Source organism: Serinus canaria, chromosome Z (assembly GCF_022539315.1).
Source record: "Serinus canaria isolate serCan28SL12 chromosome Z, serCan2020, whole genome shotgun sequence".
Classification (NCBI taxonomy): domain Eukaryota; kingdom Metazoa; phylum Chordata; class Aves; order Passeriformes; family Fringillidae; genus Serinus; species Serinus canaria.
In genome coordinates, this window is record NC_066343.1 from 3,235,123 (window position 1) to 3,260,789 (window position 25,667).

The following is a 25,667-nucleotide window of genomic DNA, read 5'->3' on the forward strand; positions in this document are numbered from 1 at the left end:
AGAGTTAAGACCAATAAATTGAAACAATTCTAAAGAAACTCACCTCTCACAGTGGAATGTTGTTCAGCCACTTTGCTGACTCAAACTTACCTCCCCAATGCAACTACTACCCTTCCCAATCCTTCCTACCTTAATTCTTGGAAAAGAAAAATTGATGTACTATCATCAAGAAGAATATTAATTTTTCTCTCAAAAAATAATGCTTTTGTGAATAATGCAAAAGAGCATAAAAATAACATTGCATTTTAAGAAAGGTTAGTTGCTTCCATGAATCATAAAAAGGCCTGGGTTGGAAGGGACCTTAAAGGCCACCTAGATCCAACCCCCTCAACACAAGCAGGGACATCGTTCACTAGACCAGACTGCTCAGAGCCTCATCCAACTAGCCTTGAACACTTTCAGAGATGGGGCATTCACAACTTCTCTGGGTAACCTGTTCCAGTGCCACCATCCTCAACAATAAGGAATTTCTTCCTAATATCTAATTTAAACCTCTCCTCTTTCAGTCTAAAGCCATTACTCCTTGTTGTATCACTACATACCCTTGCAAAAAGTCTCTCTCCATTTTTCTTGTAGGTCACAGGGATGTGATAAATTTAAAGAAGACCTCAACATGTTATTGAATCTGGTTATAGTTTTGAAACAACCCTGTAGCAGTGTAAACATGGCACAAGAGTTGATTAAAGACTAATCTGCTATTTAGAAAAAAAAGAACATGGTAATTTTGTAGTAATGTCATACAAACAAGCAGAAGTAGTAATCCGAAGTCTTTTGCATGGAAAACTAGCAAGAAACCACAGTAAAAGCTAAAATCATATGATTATTTTAATGAAAGTCTAGTAAAACAGAACTGACCATAGATTCATCAAAAATGGGTTTAAAAAGAATGCTGGAAAGCCACCTAAGTCCACCACTTTGAAAACTTTGATTTATTGCAGTGTTAGCTCAAAACACCTCAAAAGTGCTCTGTGACCATGGGCTGCTAGAAGCCTGGTTAGGTTACATCTCCTAGAGATGTGTGCCTAAATAACTGGGGCTGGTCTTCAGCATGGGATCAACTTGGTCATCCCACCACTGGAGAAACCTATCCCACTGCCAGCTCCATACACCACTGTTTAGACATTGTTCCCTACCAATGCTACTACAAAATCAATGTAGTTTAATGATTTACATGAAAGAACTAAAAAAATAGGACTAAGAGCCAAACTAAAACCATTTTACCTCCAATTTTCCCTATCAATGAACCCCCTTTTTATTTAAGCCAGCTGTAGCCACAACTGGGGTTTGTTTTCTTCAACAAACAACAAAACAATGAAACAACAGCAACAAAAAAAGTGAAAACAAATCGTACTACGTACTACAGCTGGATAAAAATCCAGAAATCTTGACAGCCTTTTCATCCAAATAGTAAAAGCTTTTGCATATTATTACTTTTAATACCTTCTAAAAGGATTGAATGGTGTTGTGCTACAGAACTCGCAAACCAAAAGCAAAGCCAATACCTACGTAAACCACAACAGAGCTCATTTTTCCAAATAAGCCATCAAGATGTATATAAAGATCAGTAAGAATAAAATGCAGATTTTAATAGTCTTCTGCTAGATTTTTGTTTGGAGTTAGAACAAAATGCTCTTATCAAACACAAGCACCCATGTAGAAAGAAAAAAAATAGGTCTACATCTTAGGTAATTTTTCTCAACATCAGGTAACTTACCTCACCCCCATACTTTCTACCCCTCTTTACTATGTATATGCAAGCCTATGAAACTGCAAGAAAAACATGATAATTACTAAAAGAACTGAAAAACAGTGTTTGTGATACAAACAAGGATACTGGCATTTCCAGAAGTTTTTAATTTGAAAGAAAAATGATTTTCTTAAGGTTGTTTAGTTTAAAAGGAAATCTGTTAGACATGGTAATGCATAAGAAGCTGTGCTGGTTTCAGCTGTGGTAGAGTTAATTTCTGCCTAGTAGCTGTTTCAGATTCATAATGATGCTGATAACACACTGATGCTTTAGGTTTTTTGCTAAGTTGTGTTTATCCAAAGTCAAGGGCCTTTGTTGAAATTGCCTCATGCTCTGCCAGTGGAAGGTATTCAAAACAAACTGGAAGGGAGCACAGCTGGCACAGATGACTGGAACAGACCAAAGAGGTATTTCCACACCACAGAGCATTGTGCTTAGGATATAAACCAGGGGGACTTACCCAGAAGGGTGGGTGATGTGGTTTCAGGAAGAGAGGTCTAGCAAGGGTTAATAGGTGGTGAGAAACTGCATTACATTCTTTGGGTAATTTTTTTAATTACCATTTTATTACCATTTTTATTTTCTTTTATTATGGCATTTCACTTTACTTTCAATTATTAAACTGTTCTTATCTCAACGTAGAAACTTCAATTCTCCTCCTCAATTCTCCTCCTTAAATTCAATTCCCCCACCAAGATGTGGGGGAAGAGAGGAGAGGTTTGAGCAAGTGGCTGTGTGGTGTTTCATCTCCAGCTAGGCTTAAAACCACAACAGAAGCAAGCAATATCTCATCTCATTCAAGAACTGCTCTGTGACCTTGCTGTCTATAAGAGAGTGGCAAATTAGATGTAACCCACTTCCAACAAATTTTGTGTTTCAAAAGCAAAGCAAAATATCCTTGCATGCTTTAAGCCCAGAAATATCCTGAGTCAATGGATACACACTGAAGGGTGCTCTGGAAGCCAGAAAAAAGCATGAAGTATCAGAAAAGTAAATATTAGAGATTACCTGTTGAGAAAAGGCAACATGTAGTCTTTATCAGCTGAACTTTGGTCAAAAAGTGGTTAAGAAATGAAGTACTATTTAAACACTCCCTGGCCCCAGAGGAAAAAAACCAACAATCTACATACAGTCTCTGAAGACATGGACCTGAGTCTGAGGAACATGGTCATCATGTACTCTGTACTCCAGAATATTGATGAATTCAAACACTTCTCACTTGAAGTTTCTAAAGGCCAAATGACCTTCAAGGGCATTAATTCCTTACAGTACAGCCATCAAAACATATTAAGACATTACCTTTTTTACAAATTGTACAGACATGCCATTCAAAATGTGGATATTACACCTGTCATCTCCTGAAGATGATTTTGCAGACCTGCCACCTTAATTTCCATCTAGTCTGGCTGAATTTTAACCACTTCCTCCTTTCAGGCAACTGTCTCAGCCAAGCACAAACACAATAAAATGTGTGCTGTATGAGACCAGCACAGTTATGGCCCTCTGACCTAAATGGCCTCATTATTCTTCCCAGACAAGAAATGCACTCATGAAATGTGTATGAGAGAAAACAAGCAGATTTCCAGTATCAGACAAAACTTTTAAGTCAACAGGAGCAAATCCAAAATCTGGTGCAGAACAGCAAGAAAACTCCAGGATGCAGTTCTTACGGACGAAAGGCCTGATAGTGGAGGTGAAAGAGAAGAAGGAAGTGATATGTACAAACCTTCATGAAAGGTCAAGAAGTAAACCAACATTCCATTAAGCAAGTATAGACCAGAAAGTCCCAAACCCAAACCAAACCAGAAAAGCTAACACATAAGTATAAAAGAACACTTCTGAGAGTTGCCCAAGTCTTGAAAGCATCTAGTGGACTGTATCTGACATGATACCTTCCAAGAAAATAATGGCTATGTGTGTAAAGAAAGGATGCTCATCATTACTGAAACAAACTAACTATTTTAAGAGATGAGTGTGAGTCTCAAAAGTTACAGTTTAATGCAACTGCTATTTCCTATACAGAAGAACATAAGGGCTTTTTTCATCTCTCCCATGAGATCAAAGTTTTCAGTGTCACAGGAATGAACTGGTCATTTTCAGTTTATACTCATAGTGAGAGACATGCATTAAATCATCATTCAGAGAGACACATGACACTATCCCTAGTGTACAACACTTCAAAAATTAATTTAAGTTAGGATATTGAATATCCTATTCTTTTGCAAACTACAGTATATTTTAAAAAGAAATCTTATCCAAAATTATTAACACTTCCTACTGTTCAGAAAAAAAGCCTGCCCTTTCAGACTAGCAGCTGTGGATCATTAGCTTTCCAGTGATGAGATGTGTTTGATGAGTATTTTTCTTTCTAATTAAGAGACGAGATTCCCTATTTGACTATCTTCTGACAGAAGTGAAGAGTAAGATTTCTGCCTATGTGGAAAGGCCTTATTCTACAGAACAATTATTTCAGATCTCTTTTTATCTACCTCCACCCAACCTCTTTTCATTTTTAACAAAATCCTGTTTGCACCCAATTCACGGCATTAACTCCCATTTTTCTCAACTCTTCTCCTTTTTTCCTTTTGCTTCTGTTTTGACTGCTAGCAGGGAAGAGCATGTAAAAAAAAGGCATCTCCACAGGGGACACTGACCTCATCCTCAGGTAGAGAAGAGACCAGAGGACATTTTGAAGGAGGACTGCAAGAGCTGCTGTTTGAAAGCTTTATGACAAAACTAGAAAATGTTAATTCCACAGAAATGCCTGAGTTCAGTGGACCAGATATTGGCTGGTAGCACCCAGAGCCATGAGCTGTGATGTGTTGAGAGCAAAGCAAAACAGACATCCCCGCTACCGTTGTTTCACACAGGGTACAACACTCATGCTGCATTCTCCTTCTCAAATTGTGGCTTTCCCTGATAGTTTTCACAGAACATCTTTATAGCCTTATTTACATATTATCTATATCCTTGCCTTATATTTATAACCAATCTCTTGATTACCCTGGAAACACAGAAGTTGGCTGCACATTTTGGCACAATCACAAACCGACATTGTCTACAGCTCCAAATACTGCACTCCAATCACAGGATCTTCCATTTACCATTTAAGCTTAAAATGACAATTTTATTACTCGAGGCTTTGTCCCTTGATATATTCTCACAGGACTAGAAAGGATGAGACAGAACCCATATATCTGCTTGATACAGACTGCGTACCAAGGACTGCAGGTTTAAAGGTTCCTGCATGGTATTTTATACTATGAAACACTGGCAACTACTTTGTATTATACTTTGGAGAGATACTAGCTTCTTCCATTATAAAGCAGTCAGTTCTAGCAATCACAATTCCTCTGATCTTGTACAATACTCTTATAAAAAAATTAGAAAGGAAGCATCTCTTTTAGCTGCAACAGGTCTTAAATACACTACCAATAATGTAAACACTTATAGGAATCCACTCCAAATGCAGTGCCTTCATTCAGAGAAGTCTGGAAGAAATATGCCTTTCAAACCTACTCTAAAGCATACTCCAGCAGTTTTTCTTATCAGTCTTGCAATTTTAGTTCCAATTACTTGAGTGCTAGGAGGAGGTGCAGTATGAAAGACTGGAGTCTTAAGACATCATCTGTTACTCCGTTTTTCTGTACACATAAAAAATTAACTTGAAAATAATAAAAACATGCAACATTTTAAAAAATACAGAAAAAAACCCAATAAAATTCCACTTGCTTTATTTTGGCAAATTTTCAGTTCAACCTTGGGTTAGTGTTGGTTCGCTTTTTTAAATGCCTGAGGTCTTGGAAGTCTGAGAAATGTATAATAATTAGTATTTTTTTATTCTCTAAGATCTTTTTCTTTATCTCAGAAACTAACATGGATTTGTTTGAATTTTCTCTCTCTTTGCTGGAATTAGAAGTACTGACTTCACTTCAGATTTAGTTCACTGAGTTCAATTTAGATTTTTATTAGCATTCTTTCTATTTGTTTCATGAAGAAATAGAAAAAAGAGATAAATTCATGACAAATAAAACAAGAACTTAACAGAACAGATGAAGTATTAATTAATGCCAGTCCAAATGGGGCTTTTGATGTATTTTGATGTATTGAAAGCTATATATTAGCACTTGCTAGAGCACTTGGGTCCTGTATCTAGAAGAACATACCAAAAGAAAATTTCATTAAATGATGGCATCAGATGAGGAGAAGAAAATAAGAAAAGGCTAATGTTAAGCTCCATGAATATTAATGATGAATTGTGAAAGACATTAAAATGTGATTAATTCTGAAACTGTTAACAAACTGGAATAATTTAAATCTTTAGCTTCAATATGTGAAATTTAAAAAAAGCAACATAAGGACTTATAAGGTAGGACATTTTTCCTCACAGGTTTTCCATGCTGGTAATCTGTACAACAAACCCAAGGCTCTATTTAATCTCTCTCTTTTATCTATGTGCAGTGTACCCACTCGTTACTAAACCAACAATTCTGACAACTAGACGTGACTCACTTGATCTGCATCAAAACACCCAGTTTGTTTGTGAAACACATTTACAGCCAGAACAACCTTTGCTTTGTGCTGATACTGCTATCCAATCCCACCATAATTTATGTTGCATCTTTACAAGATTGTTAGCACCAAAAAAATGTTTTATTTAAAATCCTGAAAATTTTATTTAATTATTTTCTTACAAATAATTATTTTCCTTACAACTTCTAACAGATGTTTCAAAATCATTTTCCAGAAGTACCACAACCTTTACTTTGAGAATATCAACAACTTCAAGACTGCAAAACTCAGAGCATGAACTCAGAGCATAATGTGCCACTTTAAACAGCACATGGATTACAGATATAAAATTTGTAACCAGTTGCTATTGTATCTACTAACAAAAGTTAGGTAGGCAATAAAAATGATACTACGCAAAAATATTTTTAAAATATGGATTTTAAAATGTGGAATCTCTTGTGTAATTTTTTCCCCTCCATTTAAGAGTTTCTGAGCTGCATTATTACATCTGGGTAGTTAGTATCCAGGATAAAATTAAAGGGCAAAATATAGTTCACTAAAGAAATTCCCATACATACAGCCTCCTGCTGTTCACAGGCCATTTCAAGATGGATTTTTTTCTGTCAGACTGCTAAAATGCTGACAAACTATGAGACATTCCTATGAGCACTGACACCTGGCATCAATGACCAACTAGGGCACATTTGATCAAAAGCACATCTAAGAATGAGGCTATTAGGGTCACTGAACCTCCATCCCATCTTAATACCACATTTTCTGAACAATACCCAGCTGTTCATTGAATGGGCCACGTTTTGTCTAAGTGACATTACCGAAAAACTGATCTACATATTATGTTCCAAGTAAAAAAGTGCTTTTGATGTCCCCAGATTGATTTTCAGAGAATCACAGAATGGTTAAGTCTGGAAGGGACCACACAAGGTCATCTGGTCCAACCTCCCTAGTCATGTAGGGTCATCCCAGAGCATGTAGCACAGAACTGTGTCCAAACAGATCCTGAATATCTCCAGTGAGAGGGAGAACCACTTCAGACAAAAAATGTAAGGTGTTGACTTTGTGACAAGTGTAAAATCACAACATGGATCATGCTAGACAACTACAGCTATTTATGCACGATAGATTGATGATCTTAAGAGCTCTGTACAGTTTTAAATTGTGTTGTGCTGAAAAAGATCACATCCAACCAGGGATCTACATATTCACATTGATCTTCCTTCATTATGTAGGCATTTTATCACTTTACCTGGGCATCAATTTTCTGTCATCTACATCCTGCAATTCAATTTGAAAAATGTAATTTCTTCAGACAATCCAGGAACAAATTGTTATCACTGCCCCCTTCCTTTCTTACTGCCTGATGAGAAGCTGATGGGCTTTGAAACTGCCTCCTGTTCTCCCAAAAGCCTGAAGATTGTAAAATTAAATTGTCCATCAAAAGTTATTAAACTGGGTATAGAGAAAAAATATTTGGTACCTTCTTCAGCTTAATTAAACTTCATTGTACATCTACCAGAGTTCAGACAACATACATACTCCCCAAACACCTGCACGGAAGTTGTTAGAAATACTGTTTTCTGTACATCACATACTGCATCAAATTAACTTTTTCTTAAGCTGCTGCCTCATTTATATTCTTTTGCAGATGAAGGAAGATCATTTAACATTTTAAGAAAACACTGTAAAACATATAATAGGGTAGAAATCGTCACCATTACCCAAATACTGGAAAATACAAAACTTTCAGACTTACTTTTTCCAAAGCAAAATAGAAAATACATTTTTAAATGAAAAGTAAGTCACTCACTCTAAAAATTGTGAATATGAATGACATAAACTTCACAAATACTTAAATTGTGCCCATATTCATTGGTATGTCAGAAAACCTAAATAAGCCCTCCTCACTATTCATTCATAAATAACCACCACCAAAATAAAATGACCATTAGGACCAAAGGATATTAGGAAGCACAACTTTCAATAAAGATAAGTCCTTTGGTTGTAGAAAAACTGACACTTTACCAACTGTCAGAGTGAAAGAAACAGCAATAAAATTTAAACTGTATGAATGAAGACTAAAACCATGCATCTAAAGGTGTTAAAGAAGACTGTGATTCCCAGCAATAAAATGCAGAAATACTGGGTTTTGGTTTGGTAACTACCAGTATGCCTGCCTTCCCTATGGAGAGACACTTCCATTAGCTGAAGTCTCATTTCACAGACTGGAACTGTAATGTCCTTTTTATATTGAAGAAACTCTGTCCAAGTAGGTCTAATTATTAAATTATTTCAACTTTTCAAGACCATCAGTCAGCTTCAGTGAGTTCACCAGGCTGATTTTCATACTCATGATTTATGATCTGCTTCATCATGTTGTTTTGTGATGTCTGGAGTATCAGTTGAGTGTAACTGTATAACAGCAAATAAATAAAAACCATAGGATTTGTTTCTTTATCACTGACCAGCTTTAAAGTACACAACCTGCAATTTGTTCACACAGTGTAGGAAAATGTTTTTCTACCTTTTAATGTACTTATTTGTAAATAAATCTTAATTAAGAAATTAATTTCAGTAATTGATTTCAGCTAGCTTGCCATTCATTGTATCTTGATCTCCCAGTCTATATTGTACTTTAAAAAAAAATTCTCCTTCATTGATCTCAAGATTTTGCCTCCAAAACCTCAGTTCTCAGAGTTTGCAGATGTATGTGTCTGCTATACCATCATGTATACATGTACACATGTTTACAGATGTATGTGTGTGCTCTGTCATCTGTAGCTATGCGTGCCTGCTCCTATTCACAACTCTAATTTTAATCCAGGGCTGACGTTACCAACTCCTTCTAGTCTATTTACAGTCTTTTACTCTTTCCCTGTGAACATCCTGTAGCTTTCCACCCTCAATGATTTATTTGAAATAACTTTGATGCCAGAGATATCTCTGTTAGAATGTAGGCTATGTGGTTTTTTCTTCAGTATTTACCAAGTCTTTAAATTTCCCTGTGCAGAGTACAATTATAGGTTGTAGAAATGAGAACTTAGCAGAAAATAACAGTTTAGATCACAGAGTGAAGCAGCTCCAGGTGTTTGAACAACCTGAATCCTGTGCTTATAAGTCTGTCCCCAGGCTGATGTCACTGAGACAAGCAAGTATTTTTTGTTCTCTAGTAGGATAGCTGCAATTATATTCTGCAACGCTTTCTTTTAACAAAATGCAAACCAAAACTCTCCAAGGTCATTTCTAGCTGGCAATTTTTTACAATAGACTAGAGCAGGTCCCAAGAAAGCTAAAGTATATTCACATACTTCTGTGTAAAAGTTAACAAATCGCACTATAAAGAACACAAGTACTTCTGCTATCAGCATAAACAGTGCAAACTCCAAATATTTCAATAAGATAAAGAGAAGGCAGAAGTTAGAATGCAGTTCATGAATATGTACATCCTGTACATTTTTGTATCTTTTTATTGTAAAACACAGCACAAAGAAGTGGGAGGATGTCTGTTACCAGTCACTTCACAAGTTGGTAGAATCAGTTATGAATTATTAAACAAATGTAATTTATAACATAACTAGTATATTTACTAGCATATCACCACTCAATCTTGGGTTGAGTTTACTTCTTTGTGCCTTTGCTAAACTTCTCTATTCTGCAGAGCTCCACTCGGGTGCATTTGAGAAATCACATCAGACTCATGCAGCCTTTCCTGCAAGAGCAACGTCCTGAACTGCTGGGAGTTGTACAAGAAATGGAGTCAGATACCTGGTTAACAAATACACTTTTCACACCTTACAATGTCTGATGCACTTCCAGTTGCCTAAAAAGCTTCTCTCAATATGTACATAACTGACCTGTTTAACAAGGGCAAGTACAAAACTGACATCTTGGAAAAACCAGAGGTTCTTCATGGGAAAAGAAAATAAAAGGAATATCAGAAGTAGACTTACCAAACAAAACTGAATTATTCTGTGAATTCTTACAAAAAACTACAGAAAGCCCCCTTACATTTTGGTTAAAGTTAAGTAACCATTCATATAAGGTGCTGGAAAAACACAAGAGAGGAGAAGGCTGAAAGAGAAGTAAAGGTGAACAATATTCAGAAGTTCACATTTTTGAATCAAATACTTTTAAGCATCAGCAAGTTCTGTGGGCAGCAGTAAGTTGGCTAGGGCATCACCTATCCAAAACACAGAAATACTATACCATCTAATCAAACAGGCTGCAAACATTTTTTTTTTGTATTTTTAAATCGGATTTTAAGTTTCTCTCTTGTAAGATATATTGAGAAATAAAATTTTTTCATAACATGCAATGTAATTTTTCAAAACAAATAAATTCAACAACAAAAAATCTTTTCTTTCTTATGACCCTAGAAACTGTCTTCTGCTGCTTTCATTGAATGATATTTCTGCAGGGAGAAGTATATTTTCATGCTATTGAAAACACCAGTTTTTTCTCTGTAATAAATTTAATTATATCTGTGTTTTTACAAACTACATTAAATCATATTTAGCACAGAGATCTGGCAACTATCCTATTGTTTGTATAGTTTATCTTTCTAGTCCCCAAATGCTAAAACCCAAGCTATATTCCTCTCTCCATATTTGGAGGAAGTAGTGTTGTAGATTCCAAATATGTGATTTTTCATAGAATCTACCTCACCTTTCAGTAGTTTTTTGTTTCAGCAGAATTACATTTCATTTATTTAGCTGATTGCTTCTCCAACATATTTAGCCATACTTTAACATAGAAATGTTCCACAGCTCTAAAAAGCATTTTTTGAGCCAGGACCATCATCAATAACATTTACTAACCAGGGAAGAAGAGCAGTATATTTTATAGATGCTTACTTCCATGCACATCCTTAAAATGTGAATAGGGAAATGCAGAGTATTTTACTGCTACCTACAGAATAGTGTATCATCATTAATAGCCAGTGATACATTCTCAACTTTGTTTGGTTTTGTTTGTTTTTGATTTGGGTTTGGTTTTTTTGTTTGTTTGTTTTTGTTTTTTTGTTTTGGGTTGGGGTTTTTTTGGGGGGGGTGGGGTATAGTATAAAATAACATAGCAATGAGATCACGATCAGTGTTTAAAAAAGTGCAAATTTTGTATATGTGTTTAAACTTGCTATGTATGGCAGGAAGCAGACAGTTCCCTTTTAAAGGACCAAACTCTAGAAACAGGTATTTCATAAATTTAAATGAGCAGGGCCCAAGACTTGGAATTATACGCATATGGCTTCTTTACTTTAACACTCTGTTCAAGACTCAAGATATTTCAATCAAACCAAAACAGTCAAATATTCTATTAGAGAATAGTCTATTCTATTAGAGGTCTCATTATTAAGTTGTCTACAACTTAAAAGAGATTTTTTTCAATTGTATACAAGATTTAATGCATTCATTAGTCATAAAAAGTCTATGAAACGCAACAAGAAACTGTCCGTAGGGCAAAGGAGTACAGTTTATTGCTCAAACCCTGAATCACTAACACTGATTTATGGACATGTGAAAAACCTTGCTACTCACTGTTGTTTTTCAAGCACACCCAAATAAAAAAATTATGTTTAAAATTCAAGATGGAGGCTTGATCTTATGATTCTCATAATCTCAGTGGATGAGGTATGTACAGCATAATTACTAACCTTGTACATTTTATTAAAGATAGAGCAGACTTAAGGTTTCAGCAGACTATCTTTTCAATGTCACTCCCTTCCCAACTCCCCAGTATCTCTCTTCCACCTGAGCTTTGGGTGACACCAAGGAGAGGAAGGCAGGGGTAACTTCACCTGGGTTTTTAATAAATCTGTAAAGTCCTGTGGAACTGACCTGTCACACTGAAGCAGACTGATGATTTGTGAGCAGACCTGGACTCTTCAGAGCTGAAGCTCATGTCTACCACTCGAGGCAACTCTCTCAAAATGGCACTGCTTGGCCAATGTCTTCACAACAGCATCTGGAGAGGGGGATAAATGTTTTGCTGATGCTCAAGAAAGCTTTTTGCAAGACTCAGGAATTCAGCTACCTGTTCTCTAGACAAGTGTATTCCAGCAGGTATAGACTCCTTTACCCCTCTGCTCCCTCCCACCAGACCTCTGATCAGGTCTGATGGACATCCTTCCCTTATTCCCTCAAAGATAACAGTCTAGCCTTTGACCAAAACCACTGTATCAGCTAAACCATAGCACTGCCAGGTCCAGCCTTTTTTGAATACATCCAGGGATGGTGACTCCATCCTTTCACTAGGCTGCCTGTTCCAGTGCCTGACCATCCTTTCAGAAAAGAAATTCTTCCTAAAGTTCAACTGAACTTCCCTGACACAGCTTGAGGCCATTTGCTCTCATCCTGTCACTGACTGCGAGAAGAGACCAAACCCATCCCACTACACCCTCCTTTCAGGCAGTTGTAGAGAGTGACAAGGTCTCCCCGAGCCTCCTTTTCTCCAGGCTAAACAACCCCAGCTCCCTCAGCTACCCCTCATATGGCCCTACTCTCTACCCTTCACCAGCTCTCTTGCCCTTCTTGGTCATAGATTCCCACACCTCCAAGTCCTTCTTGAAGTGGAGGGCCCAGAACTGAACACAGGACTTGAGCTGGGGAATCACCACTGCACAGGGGGACAATCCCTGCCCTGGTCCTGCTGGCCACACTATTTAGGATAAACACCAGGATGCCATTGGCCTTCTTGGCCACCTGGGCACACTCTGGCTCATGTGCAGCCAGCTGCCAATCAGCATCCCCAGGTCCTTTCCTCCTGGGCCACCCTCCAGCCACTCTTCCCCCAGCCTGTGGCACTGCATGGGGTTGGTGTGATCCAAGTGCAGGAACCAGCAGTGGCTTACTGAACCTCACAGCACCGGCCTCAGCCCCTTGACCCAGCCTGTCCAGATCACTCTGCAGAGGCTGCCGTGCTCCAGCAGATCAACACTCCTGCCCAGCTTAGTGCTGTCTGCAAACTTACTGAGGGTACACACTCAATCCCCTCATCCACACCAGCAAGAAAGACATTGAGCAGGACTGCACCCACTACTGAGCCTTGGGGATTCCCAGTAGTGACTGACCACCAACTGCAGCACCATTCACCCCCATGCTCTGGGCCCAGCCTCCCAGCTAGTTCTTAACCCACTGAAGTGTGCACTTGCCCAAGCCACAGGCTGCCAGCTTGCCTTATTTTAATACAGTTATACAAAAGAATTACTCAAAAGTGAGTTATCTTCCCTTTAGTTTTAACCACTCCCCTTTCATCAATAAGGAAAAATGAATGTGGGAAGGTCTAAGTAAAAAAAAAAAAAGCTTATTAAAAAGAAAAACAGCAACAACCAAGATACTATTTTTTTGTCCAAAACAAATTGTAGTATATGATAGAGATAATTCATGCTTTGTAACTGTATAAAAATTATAAAGATCCAACCATGCCTCTGACCCCCCATGGCCAGAAGCTGGGCTTTCTTTCTATTCAAAGATTTCCCGGACTCACCCAGATAAAATCATGACTATTAACGAATGAATGAGTCCTTCCCAGGCAATCATCAGCCATTTCCCAAGAATGTCCAGAACATTCACAGAAGGACACCTGGAAGAGATTACATGGAGGACCTGGCAACGTCCTGGCTACAACTGAAAAGAAGACCATTTCAAGGAGCTCAGACAGCCATCCAAACCTATGGACTGACTTTTGTACTGGTCTGAATCTGTATAGTTCCCGTTATACATATGTAGGGACTTACAGAAATCTTAGGCCATTTCTGCTCTAGGCAGAATAAACTGTATATAAGCTGGATACCTGGAGCAGTTGGTGTGAAACTCTGGGGAGACGCTGACACTACTCAGTTTGACCCAGGTTCACCTAGTGTCAAAGTCCGGGGTTGACGTTGTCTTGGCTGTAGTGATTTTATAATATTCTATTTGGTTGTCAATCTAATAAATTTATAAAATAGTTTAATAAATTTGGCTGCCGATTTGATCATTTACAACAAAATCAACATTGCCGGGACACTGGATGAAATTTCCCAGCTGCTGCAACACTGACCACCCTCAGGGGCTGCAACTCATGGAGAGATAGATGGTCAAGCTTCCCAGCACAACACAGCAGCGGTGGGCAGCGGCTGGAACTCGTGCAGTGGGTTTGATCTCTCCTGGCCTGGTGCGGTAGCTGCAGAGAAAGGTATTACGAGATTCCAAAGCCCCAGGAGAACAAAAGAAAACTACCTCACCAAATAGCACAGCACAAAGCAGCATCGGTGAAAAATTGTTGCAAAATTCACTGTGGAGAAGTTTTGGTTTGCAAAATGTTGCTTCTTGGTTGCAACTCAGAGATCTGCCCCATGCCAACTGCTAGGTAGCCAGAAGACAACATAAGAAGAGCTCCACACACATTTGTTTCTGGTTTTTAAAGGGACCCCCCATTCCCCCTTCTGTGAACCCAGTGTAAAACACAAAAGTTTGGTTTCCTGGGTTGCTGAATCCTAAAATGACAGTAAAAACAGAGTACATGGATTAACATAGAGGAAATATGCAATACACATTTTTGGTGTCACCAGGGTACAGCTTCCCCAGCAGAATGCTGTGGGTGACTGAAGTCCAAGGTGGATAACATCCACAGTCTTTCATCATCCACTAGGTTGGTAACCACATGATAAAAGGAGATCAGATTGATCAAGCAGGATCTGCCCTTCCTAAAGCCATGCTGGCTGGGCCTTGATCCCCTGGTTGAACTCATGATAAATGATGAGTGGCTTGGCAAGCTCTCCTGCCAGATCTCTCAGTACCCTTTGGTGAATCCCATCCATCCCCACAGATTTGTGAATGTCTCAGTACCACAGCATGTCACTACTTCCTCCTGCATTCCAGGGGGTCTGGTCTGCTCCCTGTCCCTGTCTATCAATGCAGGGGACTGGTTGTCCTGAGGATAACAGGTCTTTATCTTAAACACTGATAAAAAGAAGGCATTAAGTATCTCAGCCTTTCCATCAACCTTGGTGACGAAGTTCCCCTCCATGTTCAATACAGGATGAAGATTTTCCTTGGACCTCCCTTTGTTATTCATTTATTATAAAACTAATTTTATTATTTTTCACAGCAGTGGCCATGTTGATTTCTAGCTGAGCTTTTGCCTCTGATTTTCACTCTACACATCCTAACTATATCCTTGTACTTTTCCTGGGCTTGCTGCCCCTTCTTCCAAAGGTCATAAACTCTATCATCCCAAGTTCCACCAGTTTTCTTCCCTGATGGCTTGTCTTTTAACAATAGAGCTCCTGTGCTTTTAAGATTCCGCCCTTCCTGATCCCTTTATCATCAAGGACTCTTTCCTAAGGGACTCTCTGTGTTCTGAACAGGTAGGGGCTGGGTTAACTCCAATCCTTACTTCATCAAGAATTAAAAACGTATCATTTAATGGTTGCTGTACTCAGGATGGGCATTCTCCCACCACTTTCTGTTCATAAGCAGCAGGTCTAGCAGGCACCACGCCTGGTAGGCTCCCTTACCAGCTGTGACAGAAAGTTCTCTTTCACATAATCCAGGAACCTCCCAGACTGCCTCCTTTCTACTGTGCTGAGTTTCCAACAAATATCAGGCAAGCTAAAGTCTTCCAAAAGAAAAGGGCTGGCAATTGTGAATTACCAGACAGATGCTTAGTGAATAGCTCACCTGCCTCTTCATCCTGGTTGGCTGGTCTGTAAGATTCTAACAAGGATATCTGCACTGTTAGCCTTCTCACTAATTCTCACTCAACCTTAACAACACTATCCTGCCTTACCAAACAGGTTCTAGCTTCAAATGAGGATCCTTATTCCTTTTTTTGCCAGGAGAGGAGAATAAAAATACATGGTATTTTCTAGTTAGCAGCTCCTGTATATGTATCTCCCCCATGTGGGACCATCTGCAGTTCTTGATGCTTCAGGATAGAGTATCAAGGCTGCTGGGGAAAAAAAATTTATAGAAGATGGTAGCCAGACAGACACATTGTACTGCTTTTGAGTGATGAGGTTTTGATAGTGGGGTACAGCAGGCATGGCTTCTGTGACATGCTGCCAGAAGTTTCCCTTTTGTCTAACTGAGTCAATGCCACCTGGCTCCAGAAAGGACTCACCACTGGCCAAGGCTGAGCACATCAGTGATGGTGGCAGCATCTCAGCGATAATGTACTGAAGAAGAAAACTGAACAACTACAGTCAGAGAGAAGAGTGAGAATATGTATATGTGTAAGTATATGTATACCTCTGCAAACACCCAGGTACATGAAAAAGCATGAGGAACAGGTACTCCAGTATATATATACATATACATATATATACATATACATATATATATATATATATATATGCATGTATGTGCAAAACTTCCCCTGCAGCCAGCTGTAAGGCAGGCTGTCTTTGAAGTCCATGGAAGTCCATGGAAGTGGAGCAAATATCTACCATGGAGGACCCCACACCAGAGCACTTCAATACCTAGGGAAGGGACCCATGCTGGGTCCCTTCAGGATGTGCCTGAAGGACTGTATCTCTTGGAAGAGATCCACACACCGGAGCAGTTTGTGAAGAAACAGCAGTCCAATACCATGTATTGTGTTGACTGTGGCTGGATGCCAGGCACCCACTGAAGCTGCTCAATCACTCCCAACTGGACAGGGAAGAGAAAATATAACAAAAGGGTTCATGGGTTGAAACAAGGTCACCAAATATCATGACAAGCAAAACAGACTCAGCATGGTGATATTAATATAATTTATTACTAACAAAATCAGAGTAGGATAATGAGAAGTAGAGTAAATTTAAGAACACCTTTCCCCACCCCTCCCTGCTTCCCAAGCTCCACCTCCTCCCCTTTAGCCGTGCAGGAAGATGAGGAATGGAGGTTGCAGCTGGCTCATCACAGGTTCTGTCACTGCTCCAGGAGAAGAGTCTTTCCCCTGCTCCAGCATGGGGTCTCTTCCACAGGAGACAGTTCTCCACAAACTCCTCCAGTGTCCTTCCCACAGGCACCTTCACAAACTGCAGCAATGTGGGTCAGTCTTCCACAGAGTGCAATCCTTCAGGCACATTCTGCTCCAACATGGGCCCTCCACAAGGTCAGAAGTTCTACCACGAAACCAGCTCCAGCATGAGTTCCTCTCTCCATGGGTCTGTAGCTTCCAGCAGCACATCACAGAAACCATTTCTGTAGCCTGCCCACTAAAAAAACCTGGCCATATCCAATACATTCACATTGGGAAAATTTGTGGAGGACTGTCTGCTGCAGAAGTGTGAGGAATTGAGAAGAGTGTGAGGAATCTTCTGCCTAAGGAGGAAGGAGTGGCAGAAATCACGTATTATGAAATGACTGCAGTCGCTATTCCCATTCCAGTGAAGCACTGGAGGAGCAATCTGGGAGTGGAGTTCAGCCCATGGAGAAGGGAAGGGGAAGGTGTTTTAAGATTTGCTTTTACTTCTCATTAACCTACCCTAATTTGATTGTCAATAAATTCAACTAATTTGAGACTCTAGTTGAATCTCTTTTGCCTGTGACAGTAATTGCTCAATGATGCTGATCCTTGAGCCTTTTGTTATATTTTCTCTCCCCTGTAGAGCTGTGATGGACAGTGTTGGAGAGGCTGTGGTAAGCATTTTGGGCCAATATAAAACCTCTGAATCATTTAGGTCACCTTTAAGATCATCATGTCCAACTCTCTTAACCCAGCACAGCCAAGCCCACCACTACATAATGTACCATGGTTAGACAGGTGCCACATCTACATGTCTTTTAAATATTTCCAGGGATGGTGGTTCCATCACTGCCCTGGGCAACCTGTGATGGAGGAACCTGTGTTTGAGAATGCTTTTTTTTAAAAGAGATTTTTTCTTATATACAATGTAAATCTCTTTTGGTGCAAGCTGGATATATTTCCATATGCGCACAAGCAGAAGACAAAAGGCAAAACACCATCATTTGATTGACCCTTTTTTGGAAGCCCTAATAAATTTAAACATACAGGAATACAGTGTTGCAAATATTTTAGGATAAGGATGTAATGTTACATTTGTATGTTAGAAACAAATTAACCACATGACTACACTGAATACATAAGCAACTGACAAAAGTTACAGACAAATCTTAACTGCAGATAGCACTTCTGAAATAGCCAATGATAAATATCAGGCAGAAAAAAGGAATTTGGGTGCATAACCAGAACAGGAGTTTAGTTACTGGAAAACATCTCTATAGAGATTTGAGACAATCACAAAAGCGGTCCTCATTAAAGGGCTGAATGGTTCAACCAAAAGCAAAAAACTATCAGGATTCTCTTGTCTCTCTTCATATCTTAAAAGATATGAAGGGTCTTTGAAAACACTTAGGACAATTTTACCAGTAAAGACATATTGGTGTCTTAGTCCACAGTTCCTTTTTTTCTAAATATTGGTGATGTGGAAATCACCATAACTGAAATAAACACGTAATAGCACCAAGAATAACACATACCAACCTGAAAGACAAATGAAAGAGCTCCAAATATACATTATGTGCACAGTTTATAGACACACTCAGGTACAACTGTTTGATAACATAACACAGAAATCTCTGCTCCACACATTTTTTAATTCCATTTATACACTTCAACATAGGTCCTTTCAGCCACATATATTCAGCAATCGGATGAGGTTTCATTCCTCAGTTCCTCAATTGATTATTTAAATCTTTGCACAGAAATGAAACAAAGTATCAAATCAGTCTACTACTTTGTTTTGCCTAGGTAAAAATAATACATAACATTTGGTTATTGAAAGTAAAACAACTCTCCATTTTACAGACAGCACTCCTTTTGCCTTTTTAGGGTATCCTTTTTTTCCTACATAATTTTGGAATGCATAAAATCACATTAAGAAGTCATGGAAGTTTTGTTTTGATGCTGCATCTATAGTTAACTATCTGGTGGCTAAATTTGGAAACCCATATGAAAACTTCATGAGACAGCGTGTCGTGGGCCTCCCCTCACCATCAAATCACACAAGACACGGCTATACCTCAGTGCATCTGATTGCATTTTTTTTCCACACTACTACACACCTTTATCATCAAACTTCTAAATACATACTATTGTACAGTCTAGTGTAGACTTATACATGGAAAACCCTCATTATGGAAGGTGACTACAAATTATAGTATGAAGACTAGTGCTGTAGCAGGTTATCACAGAGCACAATAAAAGATGATGTCCCATTCCAGAGAAATGACTGAGGAGGATTCCTCAGATTTCTAGGGTGAAATTAGACATAAGCAAGGTCAAAATTACATCCATGAGCAGTATATTGATCTGGAGAAAGAAACTGGCCTCATTAGTGAATTCAGAGTAGTCAGAAGCAAATGAAGGAACCAACTCCACGAGTGGCAAGACGCTCAGTGGGTGATGTGCTGTTTGGGCAGGACAGAGGGCGATGAGGCGGCAGCAGCAGGAAGGGTGGCAGGGCAGTGGGGGGCAAACAGTGGGACAGCAGGGCAGTGGGCAAGGATGAGTACATGGGCTACAGGTGGACGAGCAGGGGCAAGAGGCAAGGACCAAGGGCAAGGGCAGTGTTGTGAGAGCAAAGGCTGGGCAAGAAGGGCCAGCAAAGAGTGAGCGAGAGAAGGCAAGGCCCAGGGTTGGGGTGACGCACTCCATGATTGCTTACATACTGCACAGCACCTCCCACCATCCAGCTCTCCAAGGAAATCACTGGGTCATCTGGAGAAACTCCCCTAACAGCAGGAAGGAGTTCTCTCCAGCCTCAGGGAGATTGGCTCAGACAAGTCCTCCCTGTGACAAAGGTTTTAAATGCTCTCTCTAGCCCAGGAGTCTCCCTGGGGAAGTCCTCCTAGAGACAGAGCTCCTCTCCACACCTCCACGGGGTAGCCTGCCGAGAGACAGAGCCCTTGCTCGCCCTCCTCCTGCTGCACCAGCCACGGGTGCTTGCCATGCAAATGTGCATGAGCTTTGCTGCCAAGGCATGTGCACATTTTCTAGTACTTTTCCATTTAAACAACAGATTTTTGAACAACAGTTCGGAATAAAATCGAATGTTGAGACATTTTCACTCTAAGATTAATGAGTCCCTCACAAGTAAGAAAGAGACGAAATACAATCTGAAACAAAGGAAGACATCTCATGAAACAAAAAAGAGAAGTAACACCAGTAAATATAAAAATATGCTGAAGCAACAGACATTTTGGAAAACTGTGTGTACTCCTTATGTTCTAAAACTGATCAACGCATGAAGTTAAAACATAATGGCAGTGTCAAAACCTCACCAGATAATTACATAACTTTCATTCCTGTCACTTTATCACATAATGTTCAATACTGTTACATAGTATTCATTATTTGTGAAACAACATTAAACTTGCTGAGGTATAACATCTTATATTAAATATACCTCAATTATGGGATGCTCTCTTTAATTGTCTTTCATATTATTCCAGAGCAGGTAGTATCAGAAGGTAAAGAAAAAATATTTACATATATATATATATATATATGATATATATATATATATATATATATACACATATATAATCTACACACTCACACACACACATACACATATACATAGCATCTACACATAGGTTGAGTTATATTTCTCCATGCAAACAGCAATTTTGGTTCTAAGAATAAAAAGACAATTGTTTGAATTACGGAACTGTGATGTCAGTCTTTGAATACTTATGTAAGTGGGTGTTTTCTGTTGTTTTTCTTCTGCATACCACTAACATGAAATTGTTATTCCCATCTCAAGCAGAAAAAAAAGGAGCAGAATGAGTTTTCTAGTACTACATTAAAGTAAAAAATAGTTTGCTTATAAGGAAGCCTTTTTAAGCCCCCAACATGCATTGTGAATGATGACTAGTAGAGAAGAAAAGATTTACTGAAACACAACTTTAGCATATTGATAGACCATGATATCTAAAGAAAAACAATTCTTGTAAAAAAATCAGTAAAATAGTATTTACTGTCTGTATGAATTACCCATATTAAAATATCTTTAATACCTCTATTTGTATTTCTGGAATTTCTGTTTCAAAGTTCTTCTGAAGAGTGACTTTTGTACAACCTGACTTTAAACATATAAACCAGCATAACTGAAAGCTTGTTTTGCAGACTGGAAAAATGGTGCATCTCCCATGTCCCATTTGGGACAAGGATGCAATCTCCTCCTTGGGTAATTCCTTTCAGAAAGAGGCATGTCTGCACACACAAAGAGTAAGAAGGGAGGGAATGTTGTTACACTCTGCTGTGCCCCTGCCAGCCGAGGCAATTTTTATTTCAGTGCTTACATGCAGATGTTGGTGTCCAAGTACCCACACTATGGTTACTGCCCTTAAAAAGCAGAAAACAGTTAATAGCTCTTCAGCTAGTCCCAGCTCTTTCAAAATTTGTGGCAGCAGAAAGAATTCATTTAAGTCATGAAATCTGTGACATATCTGGAGAAAGTTCTATATGCAATTGCTGGAATATCATTTACTCTGATTATATTTGCTTCGAACATCAGAAACCAAAAGCTTATTTCCTATGCACTTGCTTTTTGCATGAAACCCCAAATGCTGTAGAATTATTTTCAGTGTCAATTTCTTGTTTGTCACATTTTCCACCCTCTGTTTTTCAGTATCTGGTAAGTCTCTCTGGGATCTAGCTACACCTCTGATAAAGAGCTGTTTGACAACTCCTTCTTGATACAAGATTTCTCACTCATTTTAACTATATATTAATATACAGAAAGGGCTTACACATATTTATTTATAAGTATAGGTGTTGCCAGTATCATATTCAAACACATACAGAGAGCAAAAGCGCATATGTGCTCTCACATATACAGTAAAACAATGGGATTTCCACGGGGAAATGCAAAAGTTATTGTTAAAATGTCTGTCATCCATGTAAGAGAAACAAACATGAGCTGGGCATTAAATTTGCATACAGCCCCAAGCACAGAGGTTCCTGCATGTGTAGTGTTCTCCTGCTCTTGAAGATGGGCACATCTGTCAGGTAGAGTCTGTCAAGATTAGCTCAGGAAAAAACACCTGCAAGGAGCTAATTTGAAGACATACTGAGAATTTGCCTCAGTATGTGAAAATAAACACAGCTATGCATACTGAAAGTTACCACAAACACTATGCCACACATCAGGGAATAATCTAATTAACACACAGCCATATACCACACTATGAAAAATAGTAGCCACTTAGGATTGATTTAGGTCTTGCACTGCTTAGATTTGGAAAAGAAAGGGCTTTTGAAATGTTCAGACTGAGAAGAAAGAAAAAAAAAAATAAAATTAAAGCAGTTGTGATATAAACAGGCCCAGATTCACTTGATGACTTAGTGAATAACAAGGCAGCATAATAATGATATCAATGCTTCTTTTATGAAAAATACCCAAAAGGTACACTTCCTTTCTTGATTTTGAAGCTGCTTTTGACAAAGTCTACACTAATAACCTCTGCTTCAAGTTACAATCAAGATATTTTCTTTTTACCTAATCGGTTAACTTGTGTAAATAGAGTGGGTCTTTTACCAACAAAGCTGGCTGCTGAGGTAGAAGTTATTGTGATTTAAAATTGGCAGGAAGCAGATTGGCATTACTGCATGTGATTTGTATTTTTAAAAAAATTAAGCGTGTGAAAACAATTTTAAAAATCTACATGTGAAAACAACTTGACCTGAAACCATCTAGCATGTCTTTCCTTTCCTCTTCTTCTCTTTTGCCCAAAATTAATCCTCTTTTTCTTTCTCTTTTTTGTTATAAGAGAAAGCATTATGCCATTTCATAATTTATACTTTCTTAAGAGTCACAGACACTCAAACACAAGGAGGACAACTCATCATATCAAAAGCAGGACAAGAAAACAAATCTCCAAATGTTCACAGCTACATGTCTTATGAGTCTTTACTACTCTTAAATAGTAATTGAAATTACTGCAGAGATTTCACACCATTCTGGCCTGCTAACATGAGTTTAGTTATTTCATTGACAGTTAAGATACTACTGAAGAGTAATCAAATAGATATGATTGGAAAAAAGCAGCTGAAGATTGCTTACATGCCCACAAAAGCTTTTAGCCAGAATGCAAACCAAGTATATTGAGAAGGGGTCACAGAACTCATCCTAAGAAAACCGAGGTAGTATCTGTGGCAATTTTGGACTGCGGTCAGCTGTTGCTGGCCTCTGCACCTTCGAAAAATAATGGCTACAGAGGCATGGCTACAGAGTTTGAGGCAGGGAGAGCCAGCCTCCAGGCACCTCTCTTCGGTTCAGCGACACTGCACCCAGGCCGCGACACCGAGTCTGCCGTCTTGCCAGCAGGACACCGAGGAGCCCGGCACTGACTCCTGGCTAGAGACCCCAGCACATGTCAGCGTACCCTGGGCATTTTTGGTAAAGGCAGAGGGGGACAAGACTACTTACTGATAAGAATCTAAAAAAACAAAAATAAAAATCTACTGAAAAATAATCTGATTACTGCCAACCCTCCTGAAATAAAAAGTGTGTCCCTCAACATACATGTGTCTTGGGAGCGTCTCCTAAGGATAAGGTGCTCCAGACGCTCCAGGCCCGAACATTGTTACTGAATGTTTTAAGACCGGCAAGGAGCGACCTTGCGTGTGGAGGGAGAGGGGGAAGCGGGCATCCCTCTTGCCCCTCACAGCTCAGGAGGATGCGCACCCCGCCTGAAAAGTTACCGGCTCTGCCCGGGACTTATCTGAGCGTGCGCCTGTCCTTCCCTCCTGCCTCGTTGGGGAACCGGGGACATCGGTCGGGCGCGCTGCAGAGGGTGTGTGCCTGGCCAGGGATATTGAAGCGCTGCAACTCGTCACTACGATCACATCTGCCTGCCTTCCCCAGTTCCTGCTCCTGCTGGCTGTGGTGCCCAGGCCGAGGGCGGCCTGTGAGGGCGCAAGCGGCGCCATTTTCCTTCCCCCCCCCACCCCGCCCCGCGCTGGGCCGAGCCACGCCACCATCACCCCGGGCCCCGACTGCGCCCCCTGCCGGCGGCCGCGGGAATCACCACGCCACGGGGAAACCGCCACTAACCGGCGGGAAACTCCCGGCTCTGTTTTGCTGCTCGTTCCGGTCGGTTATATACATACATAATCTAGTAAAGAACTGTTATTCTCGTTTCCTACATTTTTACTGGAAAGCTCCATAATTTCTGAAGTTACAATAATTCAGAGGGAAGGGTCTTCTTCTCATTCCAGGAAGGTTCCTTGGTAGACATTTGTCTTTCAAACCAAGAAATTAATGGGCACCTAATGTGTGGTTCAAGAGGAAAGGATGAAAAGAGGATAACAGCTCTTGGGTAACCCATTGGTGTATTGCTTAAAGAAACCTCATTACGCATCACTATGGTCCAGCTTACCCCAGTTCAGCTGGCAATTGCTCACATTCATGTTTTTTCCGTTTGTGGATCATTGTCTTAACATGGGCCCTTAAACTAATGCCATCGGGACTGTTACCAAGTTTGTAGAATGGGTCAGTTGGGTGAGTAATTCAATATTTGTACACCTCTTTTGGATTTTGTGCATGTGGCTATCTAACTACCACAGCCTAAGATGTTGGCATTGGGGGTTCACTAATAATGGGACTTGTTTTGGGGGAGGAACGCAGAGGGGTGTTTTCTCCCAATCTTTCACCCAGTTTTCAGCCAACCACAAGAGCTGTTGAAGGGTTTAAATTCCCCCCAGATGCTAAAGATACCAAAATCTTGATGATGTTTTTGCTAAGTTTATTCAACATGGTCTGTTTAGCATTTAGAGAGAGGGTGAAGTTGCCTTGGGTAGCTGCCCCAAAATCTGCCCCAGAGGGAAGGGATGCTGCCCAAATACCTGCTGCAGAGGCAAGGGACACTCCCCAACAGCACCACCTGCAGTCAGAGGGAAAGACGGGTAACACAGCAGAGCAACTAACAGATGTCACGGCCATTCCGGCTCCACACAAACCAGAAGGGTAGCCACAGCCAGGAGCTGCCATCCCATTAAGCAGGCCAAGAGGGCAAAACTCATGTGGCAAGGTGAGTGGCAGAATAAGTGTAGGTATGGAGAGGTCTGTCAGGTTGCTTATGTCACACTGCCGCAAACCCACCCTGCCAGGTAACCCTCTGGCATTGCAATGGAGTCCTTTTGGGGTCTGGCAATTTTGGCTGGGGGTGCAGCAGAGGGGTGTTGGGACTGACCCAAGACTTGGTGGGGGGTTAGGGCTCCCTTCTTTCCTGCCATCTAGGCATCAAGCAGGGTGGTCACTATGGGAGTTTTGTGCATTCAGCTCCAAGACTTTGCTACGCTGCAATTCAGCACTCTGATAGAACCTGCCTGCTTTCTCTGCTTCTCCCTGCTGCTGACTGGTAGCGCCAAAACCAGTTGCTGCCTGCATGAGTTTCGGGGG

General features: G+C 39.9%; 1 protein-coding gene across 1 annotated transcript in view; it reads right to left on the reverse strand.

Moving 5' to 3' along the window:
• MCTP1 (multiple C2 and transmembrane domain containing 1) overlaps positions 1-25,667 on the reverse strand; it is a 212,139-nt gene that overhangs the window by 52,919 nt on the left and 133,553 nt on the right.